This window comes from Hoplias malabaricus, chromosome 1, assembly GCF_029633855.1.
Source record: "Hoplias malabaricus isolate fHopMal1 chromosome 1, fHopMal1.hap1, whole genome shotgun sequence".
Lineage (NCBI taxonomy): Eukaryota > Metazoa > Chordata > Actinopteri > Characiformes > Erythrinidae > Hoplias > Hoplias malabaricus.
In genome coordinates, this window is record NC_089800.1 from 36,934,708 (window position 1) to 36,959,190 (window position 24,483).

Sequence of the window (24,483 nt, forward strand, 5' to 3'; positions counted from 1 at the left end):
GCCTAAAAAATGGCGAGATACGATATTATGAAAACCATTACAAAATATCACATGAAAGTATTAGTGTTTATTTTTAACAACAAAATATTCAGTGTTTTTTCTTTCGATCGTGATATGAGCCTTTAAATATTGAGACAATACTGTCCCGATCTGATACATAGATTTTCATAAATCCCAGCTAGCAAAATTGTATCAGCCCACACTCGGGCCGAATCACGCACGACAGAACAAAAACATTCGGCCCGATGCCGGCACGCGGAGTCGGCATTGTCTCGGCCGTGATGTACGGCCATAGAGTGGGCCTATAGTTCTGGCCCGAGTCTGGGAAACTCTCGGCTCAGACTCGGCCGAGTGTTGTAGCTGAGGCGCAGCTCAAATGACTCGGCCCTAGTCCGGCAAGCCATAACTAAATCGCGATAATCGGACCACGGCCGAATTTGAGCCAGAAGCACGGCATTACTGCCAGACTCGGCCCAGATCTGGCTCATTATCGGTTTTAATAGTTTATTTCTGTACGCCGCACGCACGCACGCACACACACCCCTCCATTCCCTTCCCTCAGAAAAGGGCACAATCAGGTTTATGGTTAAATTATTGCTTTATTAAATAACTTACACTCTCAGAAAAAAAGAAAAAGGTACATTATTGGTCACTAAAAGGTAGAAGTGTTTAAAAGTCCAGTTTTGTTACTTAAAGGTACATTGCATTCTCTTCTCCGGTGGGAGACGTTTGTAGTATTTCATTATGGAAATGTCATATAACAAAAAACATAATAAAAGTCCTGGAGATGAAACAGGGTGTATGAAATCAACACATTTTAAAATCTACAATTATAATATAATCATGTTCCCTCATGTTCCCTAATTAAATGTACAAATATGTACAGTTGAGGGTACCACCACAATGACAACATATGAAAACCTTTAAACAATGGAAACATACAGCAATTGCAATGTATACAAATAGTACATATAATCAATACATAGAAAATATATTTGTAACTGGCATTGAAATTTTAAATTGGCAGTGTCATGATTTCCTAAATCCAATTAACATTCAAATACTGTTTTAAAAAAAACAAAAAACAAAAACAAAACAAAAAAAAACAATTGGTTTTAGAACGCTAAGAACTGCCATTTAAATTCAGACTTTTCTTTAAAAATATACTATGCTAAGGCCATATAACAATAGTACACATTTGACACTTATTCATGGCACACATCAGTTTGATCAACAGTTTGCAAGCCTCTGCTGTGTTGTCACACTTTGTCAATACCTCACTGCCCTCAACAATGATGGAAATATCAGCCATATCCTCATCTCTGGCAGCCTGGACAACAGGGATCTTCAGGATGTGCAGTGTAGTGAAAGAACACTCAAGTGTAGTTACCTCAGTTGTACTCCTTGTTGAATTCCAGCTCTATAATTAAACATATAGAGATTATGTACGTTCTGTTTTCTTCAATATATTTTCTATAAAAATATTGAATGAAAAACTAAACTGCTTATGCATGCAGATTCATTAACTGCAGAACTTCAAATGTAAAAGATTATCAGGGTATATTACAAACGATTACACAAACAATTCTGCTACAACTGATGCTAAAGATCTCATCTAAATAAATTAAATTAACCTCCTATCCGCTTTTTTCCCTGCCAACCTGCATTATTCACTGCCCCACTAGTTTTCTTACTGCAGTCCATCTTTACGTAATTACATAAAGAAAATGAATTAGTTCATGTTCATAGTTAATTTTGAAAAATTTAACTAAATTCACAGCTCCACAAATAAACTACTTCACATGTTTTTGTTTATTTTTTTTCTCTCAGTAAATATGCTTCTACCGTTTTCAATATAACCGATGTCTAAAAGGGACAAAAAAATGGCAATCATTTAAAAAAAATAAAAAGTGAGTTAGAAATACTGTACAATAATTTTGAATGCAATAAATTTGAAGGCAAAATTGAATTATGCAACACTATACAGCCTTCACACTATGACCTGTAGTTTATTCAGCCTCCAATCCTTATGCCCCAATCATCTTGAAATGCAGTAGCAACAAATGTGCTTAAAATAAACAACAAACCTTTTCATCTAGATTATCAAGAATGGCCTGGACATCTCCTCCAAAGGCTGCCATTCTATTCCTGTACAGTTTAAGGAGTTTTGGCACATGTGTCCAGTGCACCATACAACTGACTCTTCAGGTTGATGGCAGTTATTCTATGAAACTCACTGCATATTTAGAGAGAGAAGAGTAAACAATAGAGAATACAGATTATCAGTCATTATGTACAGAGCCTGTACATTTCTAGACAAACACTGGTTCAGTTGATAATAGTTATGCAGGGATACAGACTAAAACCATCCCGTCATCCCAAGGCCAAAAAAATAGCCCTCTTTTGAGAAGTGTTGTGTGCGATAAAACTGTTTTGCCTTTAAATAACATTACTGTGGTTGGACAATGCTGTACGCTTCTTGGTTAATAAGTAAAAGAAAAATAAGTAAAGAAATAAATTATCCAAACAGCTGATGACTTCGCATTATAAGAGTTTTGGAACTGTTTTGGGAAAAAAAGTATCATTTTAGACAAGTAAACTAGATTGGTTCACACTAGGTTTTGCAGTCCTACAAAAACAAAAACTATAAAAAGAAAAATATGCTGAAATGGGCCAGAGTCACAAGTACAGCAAACAAACACACTACTCACCTGACTCTCCAAGAACAGTGCTGGCCATCATTCTCGAACCAGACCAACCAAGGTTCCTGCTTAACAACCTCCTTCCGCCGTAAAAAAAAAAGGTTCGCTCCAAATCATGTTTGGACCCTTTTTATCCATCTCAGCCCTCATTGCCTTTCTCTCTTCATCCAAGGAATCCTCACTCAGCCCTGCAGGGTTATATTGCAAACATCTTTGTAATCACAAAGCTCACATTTGAAGGTAGAACTTTGGTGACATGCCCCCTCCAGGGTGTATTCCCGCCTTGCGCCCAATGATTCAGGCTCTGGACCCACCGTGACCCTGAATTGGATAAGCGGTTACAGATAATGAATGAATGAATGAACTTTGGTGACATGTAGATACTTTACTATGACATTTGATGACTATGAAAGATGACATCTCAAGGAACCAGCTGTTTTAAAGGAACACACACAATTGGAGTCAAAACAGGGCCAGCGTGTACCATGGAATCCGTGGCGTACTCTGTGGTGCTTCAACCAAACATCCGGGTCTTGGCTTGTGAAAGAGCAGATTTTCCACTTCATCTAATGTATCCCTTTTTCCCTTAAAAATGAAAACAATATTAGTGTTAGTATTGTCATTGTACACAAGTATAGTTTGTAAATGCAATTACAGAACCATAATGTTATTTAATGTGTTTGTAATTTATTTACACACACACACATACATATATATATATATAAATATATATATATATATATATATATTTTTACATTTAGCTAAATGTTTTGATAACAGACGTTGCTAGGTATACTGTTAGGTATAGTACTAGTGCTGTTAGACACCTATGAACTTTTTAAAAGCAAAACAAAAAACAAGTAGGTCTGAACACTATTTAAGCCTATTCATAATGTGGAAAAGTAATGAGAAACGTTTTACCAAACTGATTCATGTCTGTGCATCTGTTGAACCGATTCAGACAATACGGCTATTTTTGTATCTTTTACGGCTTAATCTTGTAATAACATCCTGCTGCCTAAATGATATCAGACTAAAGGAGCGTTGTTGTAGACAGCTTCCTGAATTTTCCGTTCTACCTTAAACAGCTCAGCAAACACTGAGGAGGCTCAAAATAACGTTACCTACTCCAGTATATAAGGTGGAACAGAAAAAAGCCAGCCAACAAGATGCCAACTTAACATTTTCAACATAGAACTTAAAAGAAATCGCTCAGGCTTGTTACACAGCCTGTTTGAGTCTGTTACATTGGGGATTTGATTAAATGAAACAAACGGCTCATAATCAAACTTTCCATGGCTACCGTCGAGGTGGCAATGTTAGGTAATATAACAATGCCACGGCAATTTCCCTCACATATTCATGGCTTTAAGATAGTGTTAAAACTAGAAACGTAACTTTAAAATGCTTTGTGAACTAGTTATTTACCTCAACCTTGAACTTCTCCAAACTTCGAGCCACAACAAGGAGAAGTCAACCGTCCTTCGCGCGTATTCCCGAACCTCCCACTGAGCATGCGCATGACTAGAACAGAGCATGCACAGGTTTATCTTGATCAGTAACTTTTCCAAAAAAATTTTCTCAACACATTTTTTATGTTGTGCCTACAGGTTGATCAGAACAATACATTTCGAGTTAGATGAACTATCACACAATTGAGTTCTATTCCCAACACACTATTTGAAGTATAATCAACTAAATTTGAAGATTTTTTACAGTGCATTAATCACTAGCCCAAAATCACTGCTACTGCCTAATAAAGGATTAGTGTATGTGGAATTATATATTTAAAACCTAACATTACACCAAAAACCAGCCCTGAGATTGAGAATATATTTTAACCTAATTAGCTAGTACCTTAATGTGTTTAAGCAGTTTTATTTCTTATTTTATTTCTTATATTGAGGTATGCGGTTCTGTGTGACACAAAAACCCACACAACCCACACATTGTCTTGTAAAATACACCATCAAACCACATATTAACTCAAATTAAAATAACTCATGTATGAGCGATTGTCATGTCATTTCAATGTTTTCTATGTCAGAGGAAAAAAAAAGAGCTAGCTAAACCGGTTAGCTATAAAGTTTGTCATTCGGAAAAAAAAAAGGGTTCAATATTAGGTATGTAACGTATAGCAGTTGTTGTTAACTACATTTGGGCGATACCAAAATATTAAAAAAAGTTAAATTGAAATACTTACGGGATGAAGCTGTTCCCTGAGGCCGGTGAGAGCTGCTCGCGTGCCGCGGTCACAGAAAAGAGCGCGAATCTTCATCGTCTTCTTCTTCTGTGTTTTTACAGTGATTCGCTTCTGCCACTTTCCGTTTTCTCATTCAGAGTTCATTCATTTTAAAGCTGTCGTCTTCAAAAACTTAAAAAACAATTTCCTCCCTTCCGCACGGCACCGTCTCCTTATTAACCCTATTTATCATAATCATTTCTGTCGTTCGTGTCCCAGTCATTACATCAATGTTCTAAAATATTACAATATTAACAGAACTTACCTATAACTGTATGGCATTTAACAAGTTAAAATAATGATTATTTTATTTAACATTTATTACATCGTTTTCCAGACAGTTACCAGTATTTTCTTTTATTCTTATATGTGGGCCACATACGATTAATACGCAGTATTTAATAAAATGCTCTGATCAGTGTAGTGTGCTAACTGCAATGGCAATCGCCTCGCCAGCCGACAGTGCCAACGTGCAGCCGCAAATGGGCCAGATGCAGCGTGCTGCATTCACGCCGAGCCTCAGCTAGCCGACAGTGCCAACGTGCAGCCGGACTTGGGCCATATACAGGGTGCCGCATTCACGCCGAGACGGCAGCCAGCCGACAGTGCCAACGTGCAGCCGGAACTGGGCCAGATGCAGCGTGCCGCATTCACGCCGAGCCTCAGCTAGCCGACAGTGCCAACGTGCAGCCGGACTTGGGCCAGATACAGGGTGCCGCATTCACGCTGAGACGGCAGCCAGCCGACAGTGCCAATGTGCAGCCAGAATTGGGCCAGACGGCAGCCAGCCGACAGTGACGAGCCTGAGCCAGAATCTGCCCAGATCTACCTTGCTAGCTGGGATAGTACTGTTGCACAGTGCACACTTCAAGTAAGTGAAGTCACCACGTGACGTAGTTTTGGGAGCTAGACCACGCCCCAATTACAACATCGCATTGCGTTTTGTCTCTCATCCACCCGTTTTCTGCCACCATGGATATAGCTCTCATCACCTCCGATGACAAATTATTTTCCGCAACCCCTGGCCCCTCATCTAACGATTCATCACTTATCCCTAGGCTTCGCTCGGTGGTTGAGGTTCCAGCCACTTCTGCTTCGACCGCCTCAGGCTCCCGATCCAGCCGCCTCCAATCTCTGCACTCCGGCTCTAGGCGTTCCTGACACTCCTCCCCAGCCTCTCTTCCTCCTTCTCGCCGCCCCCTTCGTTCCAGTTGCCGGACGCCAAATCCATCGCTCACAGAAGGCCCCGCATTTCTCCTCCCACTGCTCAAGCTGCCGTGGATTGGACAGTGGCCGGCCTCCAGGAGGCGGCATCTCGTTTTCCCACCCAGCCAACAATAAAAGCTCGTCTATCACTGGGGCTGAAGTGGCCAAGGTGGTAGGGAAACTCCTTGGCGGTAGGGCCCCGGGGGTGGATGAGGTTCACCCCGGGTTCCTCAAGGCTCTGGATGTTGTGGGGCTGTCCTGGTTGACACGTCTTTGCAACATCGCGTGGACATCGGGGGCAGTGCCTCTGGACTGGCAGACTGGGGTGGTGGTTCCCCTTTTCAAAAAGGGGGATCGGAGGGTGTGTTCCAACTATAGGGGGATCACACTCCTCAGCCTCCCCAGTAAGGTCTATGCGGGGGTACTGGAGAAGAGAGTCCGACTGATAGTTGAACCTCGGATCCAGGAGGAACAATGTGGATTCCGCCCCGGTCGTGGAACACAGGACCAGCTCTTTACCCTCGCTAGGATCCTGGAGGGTGCATGGGAGATTGCTCAACCAGTCTACATGTGTTTTGTGGATCTGGAGAAGGCATTCGACCGTGTCCCTCGGGGTATTCTGTGGGGGGTGCTCAGGGAGTATGGGGTACTGGGCTCTTTGTTACGAGCTATCCAGTCCCTGGACAAACAGAGCAGGAGTCTGGTTCGTATGGCTGGCAGTAAGTCCGACTGGTTTCCAGTCAGAGTTGGACTCGGAGTGGAGCCGCTGCTCCTCTACATCGAGAGGAGCCAGTTGAGGTGGTTCGGGCATCTGGTTCGGATGCCTCCTGGACGCCTTCCTGGAGAGGAGTTCCGGGCATGTCAAATGGGGAGGAGGCCCCGGGGCAGACCAAGAACACGCTGGAGAGACTATATGTCTCGACTGGCCTGGGAACGCCTCGGTATACCCCCGGAGGAGCTAGAGTCGGTGGCTGGGGAGAGGGAGGTCTGGGTTTCTTTGTTCCGACTGCTTCCCCCGCGACCCGGACCCGGATAAGCGGTGGATAATGGATGGATGGATGGATGGATAATGAAAGGGATTACAGTGATACATGAGGGAATAGGGAAATTAATATATGAGGGAACTTCTCTATGATAATTACCCTAAATTCTAGAAAAGGCTATTGTTTATTTCAGCAAGCATTCAGCACCAACCTTTAGCAATGAAAGAAATGAGACCGTGTGACGTTACATATACATGGAGATGGACTGGAGATAGCTGGGAGTATGTCGCTGTCGCTGATAATTCTTAATCGCATAACGCACATAGTACGAGGCTACATTTGTTCTACATAAATTCATATAAAACAAAAATGACTTTAAACACATGTAAATTAATCCCACCCATTTTGATTGTCCAAATGGAATTAATTTCAAACAGTTGTGCACATATGTAACTTCAAACTGTTTTAAACCAATGGGAATTAAGGTTTGTGATTATTTTGTTTAATAATCTTTCAAAATGTGTGAGAAGACATTGTGTGAGTTTTAATCAAGATTGAGTCTGTGTGTCTCTCTGCTTTCTGCATTTGAGAAGAGTTCCATGATCCTCAGTAGTGTCTCTCTAAAACATTCTTTTCTTGACCCTGTGGGTCCTGGGGTCATAAAAGTTGGAAAAAACTTGGAGAGTGGTTTTACGAGCCTGCTCTGTGTTATCTGAAATTCCCATCTGGCTTCTCTGAGCTAAGAGAGGTTTTTCAGCATAATAAGGTAACTTTGGCATATTAAGTCCCGAAAAATTTTAATATCCTTTATTAAAATTAATAATCTGCGCTACAGCTGCTCCAGGCTTCCTCCACCGACCCCAGGCCCTCTGCAGCCCAGCCCTCCACACTCGATCACGACATACAGAGGCCGGCTCCCCCCGGAGCTTCCACGATACCTCCCAATACTCTCGGCCCTTGCAGACGCTGTCATGGTATTAGGCCCTTTATTCGTCGCCCACTGCTACACCCACCTTGGGTTGGAGGGCAGCTGCGACTGCCCCGACCCTCCTGGCTTCAGCTCCAGCTCCGGCCCAGGACCATGCCCTGCCCCTTTCCGGGTTTCCGTGTTTTCTCTCCCTCCCTGCTACCTTTGTTTCTAATTCTCTCTCTCACCCTCCTTCAACTCTACCTGCCTCTGTCTCTTTTCTTCCTATTTTGCTGCCCTCCTCTTCCATCCTTCCACTTTCTCGTCATCTCGACCCCCTCCCCCTTCATCCCACCCCATCCCTATTCATCCATCCCCTGCTCCCTATTCATCTCACCCCGACCCTATTTCGTCATTCTAACCATTTTCATTTCAGGCTGCAGCTTCTCAGGCCCCTCACCTTCTTTCGCTCTCTCTGCCTACAGGTGCTGCTGCCGCTGACCCATCCCAGCCCCTTGTGCATCGGCCTCACAATGTGTCATTCCCCTTGGCTTCAGCTCCCTCAGCTCCGCCTCCTCCGAATGCTCGGCTGTTCAATCCACCGCTCGTGCCCCCCCAGTCTCATAGAAAGGATCCTGCAAGGTACAGACATCGACCTTTCAGCCTTACTGCGCCCTTCTTCAGCCCCTGTGGCCACTCATACCATCGACATAGGGGACCTTTCCTGTACACTCAAGGCTGCCGAACCGCAACCATCAAAGATCCTGATGGTTTCAGAATTCGCACTGGCTTTCTGTATTTACCGCGTCATCCTCTGCCTTTTCGATCTGTCAGCAGGAACTCGAAGATTACCTGTCCATCATCCTCGATCTTGTTGTCCACTTCAGGGTTCCGCCTTTTATGAATACTGTAGTGGAGTATGGATCGAATAAAGAAATGAAAAGTTCTGAATGAAAGACTAAGGATTTTTTTGGAACAGAACCCCACATTCCACAGACTGCATGTGTGCAAAGACTCTGCACTCCCCCACCCCCCCACACACACACATAAACTCACATCAAAGACTGAGCAGGACACCTTCCAGTGACCCCCTCTGTCGTCTTCAGAAATGGAAAGAAACCCAGTTTATGATGCTCTTAGGCAAAAAGAAGATCAAACAAAGTGGTGAAGACCGGAATTAAAAAGGACCCTTTATGACTTTGGCGCCTAAGTGGCTCGTGATTATCTCCTGCAGAAATCAACAGATGGCTAACAGGAGTGACCTCGGTCTGAACTCCTGTTAACCCACCCGCACAGGACGAACAGCATGGACCAACAGCGACCCCAAGTGGACGTTTGCGATATCATGTTTCGCCCTGCTGACTTCTAAATGCATACCGAACGCAACGAGTGTTTATGAACATGTTTTATGCAAATATGTATTAATGTCACCCCCTTGTTATTCTCAGGTGAACGTCTACCAACCAATGAAGTGATGTGTATTACTGTTTCAATCATGAAAGAAGGTTTCTGTCTCTGATTAAGAAAACAAATTAGTATCTTCTAGCATAATATTGTAGTGGGATGTAATCGTAAAATACCCAAGATATATATACGTAGATGTTTGATATTAATAATCCAGGACACTCATTGTGCTATACCACAAACATGTATAAGTAATTTTTGTGTATACGTGAATCTTTTCTTTCTCTCTGAAACGTGAAACAAGTCACGTGAGCCTCAGACCCAGGATCCAATCAAAGGAAGGATACCTCCCAATTGGGCGTGACCACGCCACCTTTGAAAAGAGAGTGCCCGGCTCACGTCGCGCTCTCTAGCTTCCGCCCTTCGCCCTCTCGCTTCCTCTTCTCGCCCTTCTAGCTCTTCTCAGAGCTCTTCTGCCGCTCTCCGGTGACCTCCTCACGTTGCGCTCACTCTCTTCAAGTGTGACGCTCTTCATTCTTCCTTACTCCGACGAAACGACTCATCAAAGACTCTAAGAAGGACCGCACTCAGCTCCAAGGGACGCCTTGTGCCAGCTAGCAGGTTGATACAGCGTAACGTCGAGTAACTTAAGTAATCTTTGTGTAATTGTGTTTATGTTTGATCGCCCAATCTGTTTAATCTCACGACTGATCAAAGCAGGTGAAACTTTTTTTGGTCAGAATAAGATATCACCCCTGAGATTAGTTGATAGCGGATACATTATAAGCTGACTTCTGAGGGCATCGCTTCTGGAGACTCGAGAGAGCAAAACCCGGAGAACGGAGATTGAAACTGCGGGACCCGACGGCTCGGTGAAAAAGGCAAAAAGAGTAAGCAAGCAAACTTTACTCACTTTTCAGAAGCTGATTCCTAATTAAGTCTTTTGATAAATTTATACATTAATTAAAACATCATTTAGTAACACATTAGTCAAGTCATATCGCCTAGCCTATCTTTAGATTCGAACTAGTTTGACCTGCGTTGATCCAGTGAGAATTCCTAAGATTATGCTATGTTAAGTAAATATTCTTTTTCCTTTTAATAAAATATTTCCATTATTTAAAATAACAGTGTGTGGAGTCTGTTCATTAAAAGTCTGAAAATCCTGAAGAACTCACGTAGCGTATTCCTTCTCTAACTATTTGTTAATGTTTTTGTCATTTAAGTCAATTATAATAATAATTATTATCATTAGTCCAAACGTCAGTAATCAGAAGAGTCTGAATAAAGTCAAACGCTACAAACACAATATATAAATATATATATTATATATATTTATATATATATTACAGTGTATACACAACATGCACTACAATACCTTTGGCAATTCTCTGCCTGGGCTGCTGCCCACCTGCAGCAATTGAACATTGCTTGCTACTGGGGCGCTCTGGATCTAGAACTCTTCTACTGTGTCTTTGCTGATCGCATCGCCCTTTTATGCTACGCATGTGGCAACCCATCCCATCCTGACACATCATGTTCACTTCTCACACAAACTCCCACTTCTGCAACCGCTATTGCCCCCACTTCATGCACGGCCACCATCGGACCACGCAATACTACTTCCAGTTCTCGTGATCTGTCCTACCACAACGGCCAGGTGATTTGTAACAACTTTAACTCAGGTGGATATTTTGCATCCTCATGTAGATTCCTGCACATCTGCACATACTGTGGTGAGGCTCACGCCCGACCCAGCTGTCCCCTTAGACCACATAGATTCGACAGCAGCTGACTGCTTCAGTTACTTTCCACTCCCATCAACATGCCGGAATTTGCCACCTGCCTCCCCCCGTCATCCCGACTTCACTTTTTGCCCGTTTCCTTCTCGATGGCCTTCTCTTCTGCTTTTCTCCCGGTCACTTCTAGACAAGGAGGTCTCGGATGGTTTCAGGATTGGCCCCTTTCCCCACGCCTCCCTTCTCTTCCTTCCGCATCAACCCTATCCGCATCATCACTTGAAAGTATTCAGGCAAGATACGCCTCATCATAGACCTCTTGGCTCCCCACGGCTCCTCAGTGCCATCCATCAATAGTCTCATCCCCAGCATGGATTTTCCTTCTCCTATACTCGAGTTGAGGACGCTATTTCACTCATCAAGATCATCTGACACAGTGCCTGGTTGGCCAAGGCGGAAATTGTCTCCACCTTTAAAATCCACCGACTTCATCCAGATTTCTGGCACCTTTTTGGCATGCACTGTCGAGGCTCATATTATTTTGCAGTCCGGTTGACCTTCGGTTGTAAGAGCAGCCCCAAGATATTTGACTCCTTTGCCGAGGACCGATATTGCTAAACGCCTATCACCTGCCCTACATCATCCACCTCCTCGACAGCTTCCCGTTGCTCGACATCCCTTCCTCCCCACCAGCACGCTGCATTACCTAACTCGACTCTGCCTTCCACCGTCTAGGTGTTCCCGTCTCAGCAGAGAAAACCCTTAGTCCCAGAACTCTCCTCCTTCTCAATTGATTCCGGGTGATTCAATTGCGTTGCATGAGTTGTACCCCATCGTGACCGCTGCCACTCATGTTCTTTCTCAATCAATCATCAATCAAATTTTATTTATATAGCGCTTTTCACAACAAAAAGTCGTCACAAAGCAGCTTTACAGAGATCCGGGTCCAAGCCTCCTATGAGCAAGCCAGGGGCAACAGTGGCAAGGAAAAACTCCCTCAGCACACGAGGAAGAAACCTTGGAAGGAACCAAGACTCATACGGGGAACCCATCCTCCTCGGGTCGACACCGGAGACACAATAGAGAACAGAAGTAAAAGTGAAGGGGTTATAGTAATATAAATGTAGTATATTAGTGATGATGGAGAAGCAGAAATGAAAATGGTGAGGATGATGATATTAGTGATGTATGAGTCTTAGCAAGGCCAGGATCTTGTACAGGACACGGGCTGGATCAGGGCAAAACCTGGAGAGCAGCAGGACATCTCAAAGCATGAGAGAGAGACAGGAGAAAGAAAGCCAGACAAAGGGAACAAATAAAAATACAAAAGGTTAGTAGGGTCATGGTAAAGAACGGGGAAATTTGTCCTGCGAAAAAAGCTTCCACTGGTCAGGCAAGAGAACCTAGCGACAGACAGCGTTGTTGGCAGTTACTACAAAGCTAACTAAGAATGCTGTAGCTATGGTGATATGACAGGATTAATACAGAACAGTGATAATATGAAAACCAGCCCGAACACCAATATAGAAGGAGTAACCTGAAGGTGAGTGATTAACCAAAAGCTTGTTTGAAAAGGTAGGTTTTTAATCTAGATTTAAAGATTGAGAGTGTGTCTGAGCCCCGAACAGTAACCGGAAGGCTATTCCAGAGTTGAGGAGCTTTGTGAGAAAAGGCTCTTCCTCCTGCTGTGTTTTTCTTAATGCGAGGAACAAAGAGTAGATGGGCATCCTGTGAACGAAGTGTACGTGACGGACGATAAGGTATGAGAAGTTCAGTAAGATACTGCGGGCCTAAACCATTTAGAGATTTATAAGCTAAGAGGAGTATTTTATAGTCAATGCGAAATTTTACAGGTAGCCAGTGTAGGGACGAGAGAACTGGGGTGATATGTTCGAATTTTCTAGCTCTAGTGAGCACCCTGGCTGCTGCATTTTGAACTAACTGAAGCTTGTGTAACGCTTTGCACGAGCTCCCTGCCAGGAGCGCATTGCAGTAGTCTAGACGTGAAGTTATAAAAGCATGCACTAGTTTCTCTGCATCTTTTAATGATAAAATATGCCGAATTTTGGCAATATTGCGTAGGTGGAAGAAGGCGGTTTTGACTGTATTGGATATGTGGGTATCAAATGTGAGAGTCGAATCAAAGGCTACACCTAAGTTTTTAATGATGGCATTGTGTTTTACTGTTGAATTATCAAGATTAATAGCAGCATTTCTGAGTGAATGCATCTGAGTATCTGTACCTAGTAACAAGACCTCAGTTTTATCAGAATTTAACATGAGAAAGTTTTGCATCATCCAGTCTTTAATTTCAGTTAGACATTCTGTTATTTTACGTAGACAAGCAACATCATTGGGTTTGGCTGATATATACAGTTGTGTGTCATCAGCATAACAGTGGAATTGAATCCCATGCTTACGGATTAGTCTACCCAGTGGCAGCATGTAGAGTGTGAACAATACAGGGCCAAGCACTGATCCTTGTGGGACACCATATTTAACTAAAGTATGATTAGAGGATTTATTATTCAGATAAACAAATTGGTAACGATCAGATAAATAAGATCTGAACCAAGAGAGGGCAGATCCTTTTATTCCTACCAGATTTTCCAGCCTATCAAGAAGCATCACATGATCTATGGTATCAAATGCTGCACTAAGGTCAAGCAGCACCAGAATAGAGATATAGCCCTTATCATGTGAAAGGAGTAAGTCATTAGTTACTCTTGTTAGAGCCGTTTCTGTGCTGTGATTTGGTCTAAATCCAGATTGAAAAATGTCATGAATGTCATTGTTTTGTAGGTAAGAGCACAACTGCTGTGACACGACTTTTTCTAGAATCTTAGCAATAAAAGGGAGGTTTGATATTGGCCTGTAGTTTGCGAGTACAAGAGGGTCAAGATTGGGTTTTTTAATAATTGGTTTGATTACCGCTAGTTTCAGAGGTTTTGGTACATATCCAATGTTGAGGGATGAGTTTATTATTGTGAGCAATGGTCTAATGACTTTAGGTAAAATTTGTTTAAATAATTGTGTTGGTACAGGATCCAGTAAGCATGTAGTTGATTTAGATGAGCTAATTAAACTAAGCAAGTCATTTTCATCGACAGAATTCAAGTAGTCTAAGTGCACCTCAGAGCTGGCAGGGGGTTCATCTACGAGAGCCGATGTGACTTTGGACTGATTTTGGATTTTGAGGCGAATGCAAGCAATTTTATCATTAAAAAACCTCATAAAGTCATTGCTACAGAAATCAGAGGGAACAATGGGGTTGATTTCCTTTTTGTTTCCAATTAGATTTGATACAGTGCTAAAAAGGAATCTAGGGTTGTCTTTGTTGTTTTCTATAAGGGAAGAGATGTACTGTGATTTGGCTTTAGATAAGGCATGTTTGTAGTCGGTGAGGCTGTGCTGCCATGCAATTCGGAAACATTCTAGTTTTGTGTGTCTCCATTTACGTTCATGGTTACGAGCAGCCAGTTTTAATGCACGCGTGCTGTCACTGTACCATGGAGCAAGCCTTTTCTCTCTAAATTGTTTGGTCTTGACTGGTGCAACACTATCTAGGTTTGTACACAATAAGTGGTGTAGGTTGTTTGTAATGATCTCCAGGTCATTTGGGTGAGTTGGAAAAGAAATGGTGGTAAGGTCTGGAAGGTTGTTGATAAAATCACTAACTGTTGAGGATGTTATAGTGCGCTTTCTAATATAGCGTGGTTGTGGACAAATATCAAAGTTTAACGCAATTTCATATGTGATTAGATGGTGATCAGAGATGGTCTCATGTAGCGAGAGATTGGATAGATTCTTTATCTCAATGCCCCGTGTTAACACTAGGTCCAATGTGTGTTTGCATTGATGAGTGGGCCCAGTAACATTCTGAGTGAACCCTAGCGCATCCAAAATTGATTCAAATGCAATTTTAAGTGGATCATGGTCCTTCTCAAAGTGAATATTGAAATCACCAACAATTAAGGCCTTTTCTGATACGATAACTACACTTGAGAGGAAATCAGCAAATTCACAAAGAAATTCTGTATAAGGGCCAGGAGGACGATAGATTGTGATGAGCATAAACGAGTGCTGCCTTTTTGATGCAGTGACTTTAAGAGTAAGTACTTCAAAGGATTTAGTATCATATCTAGATTTTTGTGTTGTGTCAATGGTAGGGTCATAAATTGTGGCTACACCACCACCACGACCAGATATTCGTGGGCAACTGTAATAGCTGAAGCCAGGGGGAGTGGACTCATTTAGGGCAATGTATTCATTGGCTTTAGCCCATGTTTCGCAGAGACATAATGCATAGAGTTTGTTATCAGTAATAATATCACAGACAGTGAGTGCTTTGGATGTTAGAGATCGTATATTTAAAAGCCCTAATTTAATGCTGGAAGTGCTGAAATTTTGCGTTTGCTGCAGTGCCTTGGTGTTAATTCTAATTAGGTTGTTAAAACTGATTTTTGGGCGTTTGTGATAACAAGCTTTGCGGGGAACCGACACAGTCTCAATGCTGAAAAATTTATTAGCGTTAATCAGAGTGGGTGATATGGACATGCTACTCATCATACTAGCAGTAGAGAGATGGTCAGGAGGAACATTAGGAATTTTAATATTACTTACCTGCTCGCTATCCATTCCACCTACCTGACTGATGTGACTGGGAATGACCAGTCAGTTCCTGCGCAGAACCACCTCAATGTTCTCAGAGAGAACTGCGGATCCTAGACGGCTCGGATGAAGCCCATCCCAACGATACAGGGCCGGACGCTCACGAAAGCACTCCCAGTTGTCGACGTAGTCCACGCCGACAGTGCCGCACCAATCCAGGAGCCAGGAGTGGAGCCCGAAGAGCCTGCTAAACGCCTCGCATCCTCGACGGTAGGTGGGCAGGGGGCCAGAGACGATGATCCTAGCATCCGTCTTCTTCCGAGCGGTATCCAGAAGCGAACGGTAGTGCTCCTTCAGGACCTCGCTGCGGCGGGCGGAGATGTCGTTCGTTCCCACGTGGAGAACGACGGTGCCGAAGTCCTCGCGCTGCCGAAGCGCCGACGGAAGACGCCTGGCAACGTCCAGGACACGTGCGCCTGGGAGACAAGACACGGTTGCATTACTCTTTATCCCCGGCACTTTTAAATGTCTAACTATTGAGTCACCAATAATAAGAACACCGTCCTGTTTAGTCTTCGGTGCTGGAGCAGGTGAAGGCCAGGAGCTGAGCACCTCAAACCGGTTGGTAGAAGTGAAGACTGGCTGCGGTGGAGGGGGGGACGGCCTCGGCTTCCCACGCCCACGCTGGCGCTCCCATCCCGGTGCAGGCGTGTAGATGGGTACCCCCGCAAACCGCCGCGGCAGAGGAGCCGGAGAGGCGACGGCCACGTAGGAGGCGTCGCGGGCTGCCTCGAGTCTCGTCTTCTCCCGCTGGAGCTCCGTCTGCTTCTCCAAGAGACGCTGAATCCGGCGACCGAGCTGCTCGAGCTCCGCGCCGAGCTCAGAAAGGGCTCGTTCCTCGGCAGGCGCCATGAAGAGAGAAAAATAAACAATGAGAAATAATATGTACGAAAAAAATGAAGTTAAGAAGCACGGTGGGTTAGGAACGATGAAGACAGCACACTAGGATAAGCAATGCCAAATAAATATGCAATAGAGATTGTAAATAAACGTCTAGAGGACTAAAACAGCGACAAACAGCAAACAATTTCAAATCAAGCACGCGAGTAGTCAGCCGGAAGTGACGTACCTGTGACGTACCAAACTTTCTCCGCTGTCTCGTTTGGCATTCAGTTATGCAGCAATTAATTTTAAGGGCTACTCACATCCCTGGCCATTCCAATCCAATAGCTGACTAACTCGTTTTCAATTTCAGAGATTCAGAGCATAGGCACCTCATTCGGACCTTCATCCCACGCAGACGCCTCCATTTCCAGAAATCAAATATATAAGCAAAATAATATGAGCCTCGACAGTGCATGCCAAAAAGGTGCCAGAAATCTGGATGAAGTCGGAGGATTTTAAAGGTGGAGACAATTTCCGCCTTGGCCAGCCAGGCGCTGTGTCAGATGATCTTGATGAGTGAAATAGCGTCCTAGACTTCTTTGGCTTCCTCCGCTGCTCCGAATTCATGGCATCTTCTTCACCGTACCATCCTTCATGCCACCCCAGTCTCACAGTCTTCGATGCCACTGCATTGATCTTCACTATAAAACACAGCAAAACCGACAATTTTGGCAGAACCATCTGTTCAAATTGTCTTCCTTACTCAGTCCATTTGAACCACTCCTTCACCATCTTCAGATCCATCACACGCAAGCCTCACGCTTTTCACAACCGAACTTGGAACCATCGCCATTGGTTCCATCTCCATCTCCGTCATGTCCTTTCTCTCAGTGGTTTCAATCGCGCTTACTTCTCTGCCTACTCCTTTAGGATCAGTGCGGCTTCCTCTGCCTCCCATCAAGGAATTCCTGACCATACCATCCACAATGGCTGCTGGTCCTCGCAAGCCTACCACAGATACATCCGTACCCATGCCCACGATTGGCTTGCGGCCCACGAACGATTGGCAACTGAGTAATTTTGGGGGCAAGGCTTTACGCACACGCCTCCTAGCCAACTCAAACTCCAGCCCAAACCTTCTGAGTTTGCCCCCCTCCCTGACGCTTCTCTGGGCATGGTCTATGCTAGTAAAGTGAAGTCACCACGTGACGTAATTTTGGGAGCTAGACCACGCTCCAATTACCTCTCCACAGCTCTATTTATACCCCTTCACTCTCACTCCATCCCCGTGTCAAACAACATCGCACCCACCACCACCCCATCTCCTCCTTTTTTCATTCTGACTGCTTCAAGCTTACACGCATGCCTTCAAGCCCAAACCTTCTGAGTTTGCCCCGCTCTCTGACGCTTCTCTGGGCGTGGTCTATGCTAGTAAAACTCACATTAAGAAACAAGCTGCCTCCATACAAGTTGCTGCTTATTGTTTTTTTTTTTTTTAGAACAAAGTAAACATATGGTGTCTTCAGAAAAAGTTCATATACATAATTTAATATTCTTTTTAATCTTATTATACAATGTGATTTTTATGTATAAAGTACTACTTTGATTCTAAAAGTCAGTCAGTTTTATTCTCCTCTCCCTCTGGCTGAGGGAGAGCAGCGTGTCTCAAACATGTCATGGACTTAACAGCGCTCTTTTTTGGAATTAAAGCTTCGCCACTGGTTTCATTTTTGTACTTTGTACTTACTAACAGTTATCAGAGAGCTAGACTTGAGTGCATGCGATAAATATTCAGAGAACTGCTCCAGTGGCATACACGAACAATGGCAGGATAGAGTGGTGTGTGTATTTCTGTTTGTGTGCGAGCGGGAGTGCACGTGCATATGTAGGTGGGTGCGCATGAAAGAGAAAAACATTGGACATTTGTGCACTCTTTTAAATGTATTCAGATGGAAACCTGCGTATCCTCAGCGTACTTGATGTAACGAATATGGTCATTTTCAAAATTGTGTAAAAATAATAAATAAATATATACATACATACATATATTGATATATCCCTCAGCTTTGGCATGCGCTGAAGTCACATTCTCGTGCCTACGAAAGAAGCTTGCGCCTACATATCACGATATGGCAAAAGTATTAGCAAATTAATAAACATACCGGTATTATCGTGAACTAGGGCTTTCACGATCATGCAATTTTAACCAAGGTTTATTTGTAATTGCGATTAACAAGTTAATTGTCTTTTTTTTTTTTAGCCTGTATGCTTAATTATAGCATAATAATTTACATACACCATTATGTTAAAAAAATGTCAGTTTATTAAATAGTTTATTCAAAAAGATTTGTAAAGATATATGCCACTTGTCCTGTCTTTGAATTAAAATTGTATGTTTGAAAATGATATTTGCAAGTTCTCAAAATAAGCAAAAAATCTAATTAAATGTACTATGGCTTAAACATCTGTTATAAACTAGCTTGGCATATTCTGGGCAAGGAATACTAATGCTACGTTCACACAGCAGGTAAAGAGGCTCAGTCATATGTGACACAGATGTGTCGTTCATGTGGCTGTGTGAACAGCACAATTCGAATTGAATCTGACATTTCATGTCAGATTTGTGGAAATTTGACTGTCAAATTTCAAACTGTGAAATTTGATGTCACTTTGGCTGCTGAGAATAATCTCCGGACTACGGTCCAAAGTGCTTTTTTCCGTTTTGTAAAAAGTACTGGTATCTCTTATTTATGAGAAAATAAAACACGTGGAATTTGTATAATGGATTTGTGTGTGTGTATATATATATATATATATATATTTTTTTTTCTTTAATTAAAAAAAATCAAGAGAAGACCTTTTTTAGTAGTTCTACATGAGTTTGATATTGTTCATGTTAGCATGAAACTGTGCTCGTCTTTTTCTCTTTTGAGACTCGTGAGAGACCTGGGACGCTTAGTGTGAAAAAATATCAGTTTACATTTTAATATTCTACAGAGTCTTTAATTAATACTCTGTCATTTGGAATAAATAAAATTGAGGTTTTGTGATATAGTGCTGCAGTAAAACACCAGTCTGGTCCCATCCCTTCATTTACAAAACGAAAGTGCTTGTATGAAACATTTCCTTCTGGTCAGTGCCTGAAGCATTGTTCTTTGTGTGTGCGGGTCAGCTTAGGAGCGTGATCTGTTCAGACTGATGTCAGATATAGGTCATATTATATAGACAGTGTGAACACAGAACAAAAAATCTGATTTGGTCACAAAATCAGATTTGGTTTACTTTTTACCTGTTGTGTGAACGTACTCACCCGAGAGCCTCCGGAATAGCCAGCTGCCAGGAAGTATCTGTTAATGCCATTGTCTTCCCAAGTTCAGAGAACTCCGGTGGTAGATTTGCAGATAATTTCTCAGATTTGATGTATTGGCACTTTTTACAGCCACCATTTAATAGCAAATCCGACTGTTTTGACGAGTTGTGCAACCTTGTCGCAATGTGCCACATAGTGTACTTTTATACTTAAATTTACTTAAATAGGACACATACTCTGTCTAAATGTTTAAAAACAAATGTTGCAGACAGAAGTATAAGCAGGAGATATGCACCGCCTAAATCTCCTTACTCACCATTTGTCTCACAATTTGTTTAGAAATACATGTGATTGATATTCAGTTTGTTGGGAATGAAATAAAATATAATATGACCGCGGTTAGCTCAAATAATCACGGTCATGTGATTATGTAATATTATGTAATATGTCTATTGTGAATTATATTATATCATCCACCCCTAATGTGTAGATACTTTCATTGCATCGAACCATAAAGGAAAAACAGTAGCAAACATAAAGGCCTAGTTTTACATGCTGACTCAATTAATATTTTGGTAAAACTTTACGATTCTTTAATTAATTCTCAAGTACTCATTATTTTAGCTGTAGGTAATTGTGGTGGAAGTTTTACCCTGAAAATATCAGACAGGCAGTTCTTGTGTCAAGTAACAAAAAAAGATTTTATTAAGAGTAAGGGAGAGCGTGCGTTGTTGGATGAAACCAGCAGGCACACTCACACTGAGAGAAGGTTACACACAGTTTTGTCTTTTCCTGACGATGACGTAAGGACAGTGAAACAGAGCTTGCTCAATGTTCTGTAGCCTTGTTCTCCTGTCTTATCAGCTTCAGCAACCTTGTAAGCTTGGTTCTGTAGCTTTGGTTGTGAGTACGCGATGTTCGTGTTGCAAGGTGCAACTGTCAGTTTAATCTGATGAATGTGAGCACATGCTGGTCACTTCTTCACGTCAAACGCCAAGGTACATTTTGCTCAGTATCAATCATAAATGAGTTTGTCATTACAATCCCCCCTATGATACTATCAAAATTTACCTTAAAACAGACCCACTAGACATGGCTATGATAATATGGTATAAGCATCCTAAGTCAGCTTGTCGCTGAATTTTACTAGGCAATCGCGTGCACTGCATTGTATATGAGTAAGCGTATTTCTACAAATTCACTATGCACATGTGAACATAAGCGAGTGTTTTATTAAACAGAAACAGGTGGTCCATCTAACAGGTCTCCCAACTCCAAGGCATCCTCGTCCGGGAGGGGCAGTGTTGCGATGTAAGTCAGCTGATTCTGCTGGCGTCTTTCCAGTGTTGTCTTCTTAGATCCTTAATCAGCACCCAATCGCCTGGTTTGAAGTCGTGCAGGAACTGGTCAGCTGGGCTCGGCAGGACAGCTTTTACCTGTGGATAGATATCAGACAAGATTGTTTAGAGTTTTGAGCAGTAAGCTACCAAAGTGTCAGACAGTAGGACTTGGTCCTGCAGGGGTGGTCCCACCCCAATATTGGGAGGTCTTCCAAACACTATCTCAAAAGCGCTGAGGCCTGTTTTTGGTTGAGGTCTGGTTCTCGTCTGCCACAACACTAATGGTAAGCATTTGACCCAGGATAACCCTGTATCCTGGTGCATTTTGGCTAATCCATTCTTTAATGTGCCATTCATTCGTTCCACCGCCCCTGCACTGGCAGGGTGGTAGCTGCAATGTTTTCTCATGTCTATACCTAGGTGCTTGGTCAGATCAATCAGACCTCGTTGTACGAATGGGGTGCCGTTATCGTTCGAGATGCGGGTTGGAAGACCCCACCTGGGGATTATTTCTCTCAACAACATTTTCGTAACAGCTTGTGCGTCCTGTTTACCTGTGGGAAAAGCTTCCGTCCACTTGCTGAACATACATACGCAAACCAACATGTATTTCTTTCCCTCTGCCTGAGTCAGTTCTACAAAATCAATTTGCCAGTGCTGGAATGGTTCTGTTGCGGGCGGGTGGCCCGCTGTGGAAGTTTGCGCATGTGCTGCTTTCGCAGAGTGTTGTGCGCATATCAGACACTGAGAACAAAATTTTTGGGTTAAGTTCGTGAGGCCTGGAGCGTACCACTGTTTTCTCAAAGTGTCCACTATCCCCCCTTTGGACATGTGGCTACGCCCATGTACAATCTTAATCAGGCCTCTCGCGTATGCTTTGGGTAGGCAGGGTTTGTTTGTTGGCGCATGCATCCAACCTTGTGGGGTCAGTGAACACTTGTCTTGTTTCCACCTCCTTATTTCAGCTGCCGTGGCTGAAGACTGGATATCTGCAAGAGATACGGTAAGGTCAGTCACAGGAATAGCGGAGGCTTGGATGTGGGGTTTGAGTGCTGCTGCTTTCGCAGCAAGGTCTGCCTTTGCATTACCCTTGGTGATGTAATCAGTTCCCTTTTGGTGAGCCGCACACTTAACTATAGCTAATTCTTTGGGTAGTAGGATAGACTCCAGGAGTTCGGCCACTAACAGGTGATGTTTAATGTGTGTACCATTGCTAGTCAGGAATTTACGGTGTTTCCAGATTGCAGCAAAATCTGAGGCCACGCCCCAAGCATATCTGGAATCCGTGAAAACCGTCGCTGACTTACCTTCTGCGAGTTTACATGCCTCGATTAGGGCTACCAGTTCGGCGGCTTGGGCCGAATATGTGGATGGCAAGGGTTTAGCCACTAAGACCTCTGAAGCAGTCACAACCGCACATCCAACCTTATTCACGCCGTGTCGGTCTCTGGAAGCTGATCCATCTACAAACAAAACAAGATCAGGGTTAGTGAGAGGTTCGTCTTTCAGGTCTAGTCTGGGTGTGCATGTTTCAGTCAGTACTGCCACACAGTCATGTGGTTCCCCGTCCTCGGCCGTAGGGAGCAGGGTTGCTGGATTTAGGGAGGTGCAGCGTTTTACTGTGATGTTTGGCATGTCAAGCAATGTAGTGTGATACCTCAGCCATCGCTGCGCCGACAAGTGTGAGACCTTCTGGTCCTGCAATATTCTGTGAACTGCATGTGGTACTAGGAGTGTAAGTGGAGAGTAAGCAACAATGTCCCGTGATGCTAAGACTGCTTTTTCCGCAGCTGCCACTGCTCGGAGGCAAGCTGGCAGTCCCTGTGCAACTGCATCCAATTTTGCAGAAAAATAGGCAACCGGGCGTTTGTGTGGTCCGTGCTGTTGGCACAGGACAGAAGTCATATAGCCCTCTTTTTCATCCACCATCTGGTGGTAGGGTTTGTCTGGGTCGGGGACTCCTAGAACTGGAAAAGTTTGCAGTGTTTGTTTAAGGTTAGTGAATGCCTTTTCTGCCTCTGCAGTCCAGACCAGTCTGGAAGAGCTAGTTCCCTTAGTGGGTATTAAGTTTCGCAAGGGGCCCTTAGCCTGAGCATAAGATGGTATAAACGCTCTACAGTAAGATGTAGTTCCTAAAAATGAAAGCATTTGTTTTTTGGTTTGCGGTTTAGGTATGGCTGCAATCGCTGCCGCTCGTTCTGCTGACAGTGTATGGGTGGTACCTGTCAGGATGTGGCCCAGAAAAGTCACTTCTTGTTTACAATATTGCAGTTTTTTAAGAGACGCTTTGTGCCCCTCCTTAGCCAAGTGCAGCAGGAGGTCATGAGATGCTACAACACAAAGTTCTCTCGTGGGGGCAGCTATAAGCAGGTCATCCACGTACTGTAGGAGGGAAACGCCCTCAGGAAGAACTAAACCATCTAAGCTTTGTTTCAACGCTCCGTTGTAAATGGTAGGGGACTCACAATATCCCTGACATAGCCTGGTGAAGGTGTAGGGTTTACCCTCAAATTGGAAAGCAAACCAGAATTGGCTATCAGGATGCACTGGAACGCTAAAAAAAGCGTTTGCTAAGTCCACAACTGTGTACCACTGTGTGTCAGGCGGGATGGATGATAAGATGGTGTGTGGGTTGGGTACCTCTGGGGCTCTAGCGTGAACTGCAGCATTTACAGCCTGCAAATCTTGAACAAAACGCCAGTTATCTCCCCCTGGTTTCTTAACTGGGAAGATAGGTGTTCTGACTGGGGAAGATGGGCATGGGATAATTACTCCTGCCTCTTTTAGTGCCTCGAGTACTGGCCTAATACCTTCCAGTGCCTCCTTCCGTAAGGGGTACTGGTTCTGTTTGGGTCTGTATGTGCTCTTTGGGGTTATCACAACGGGTTCACAATTCCTAATAAGGCCCACATCATTTTTACCTTTTGCCCAGAGGGTATCTGGGATATCTGCTAGGTCTGTTGGCAAAACTACCTCTGTTACCATGGACAGTGTATCATTTGCTGCCAATGTGACCACTCTGTGTGCATGGAACAGGTAAGGTGTGACTATTTTATATATATTTGTGCAACGGCTGTGCATGATGGGCAGTGGTCCCTCCACAGGACGCCAGTCTGTAACCTTCAACACTACTGTGTTTAACCATGTACCCACG

The 24,483-nt window shown here is 43.5% G+C and overlaps 1 long non-coding RNA gene across 3 annotated transcripts; it reads right to left on the minus strand.

Moving 5' to 3' along the window:
- Positions 1 to 629: 629 nt before the first annotated feature.
- On the minus strand, positions 630 to 5,016 carry LOC136668119 (uncharacterized). 3 transcript variants are annotated; one of them, XR_010795472.1, is made up of 6 exons: positions 4,906 to 5,016; positions 4,131 to 4,226; positions 3,187 to 3,287; positions 2,712 to 2,890; positions 2,088 to 2,236; positions 630 to 1,420 (listed from the first exon to the last, which is right to left on the minus strand). It is a non-coding gene; the product is annotated as an uncharacterized lncRNA (long non-coding RNA). The 3 variants fall into 3 exon arrangements; XR_010795471.1 differs by having other exon boundaries at positions 2,712 to 3,023; XR_010795467.1 differs by having other exon boundaries at positions 2,712 to 3,287.
- Positions 5,017 to 24,483: the final 19,467 nt, after the last annotated feature.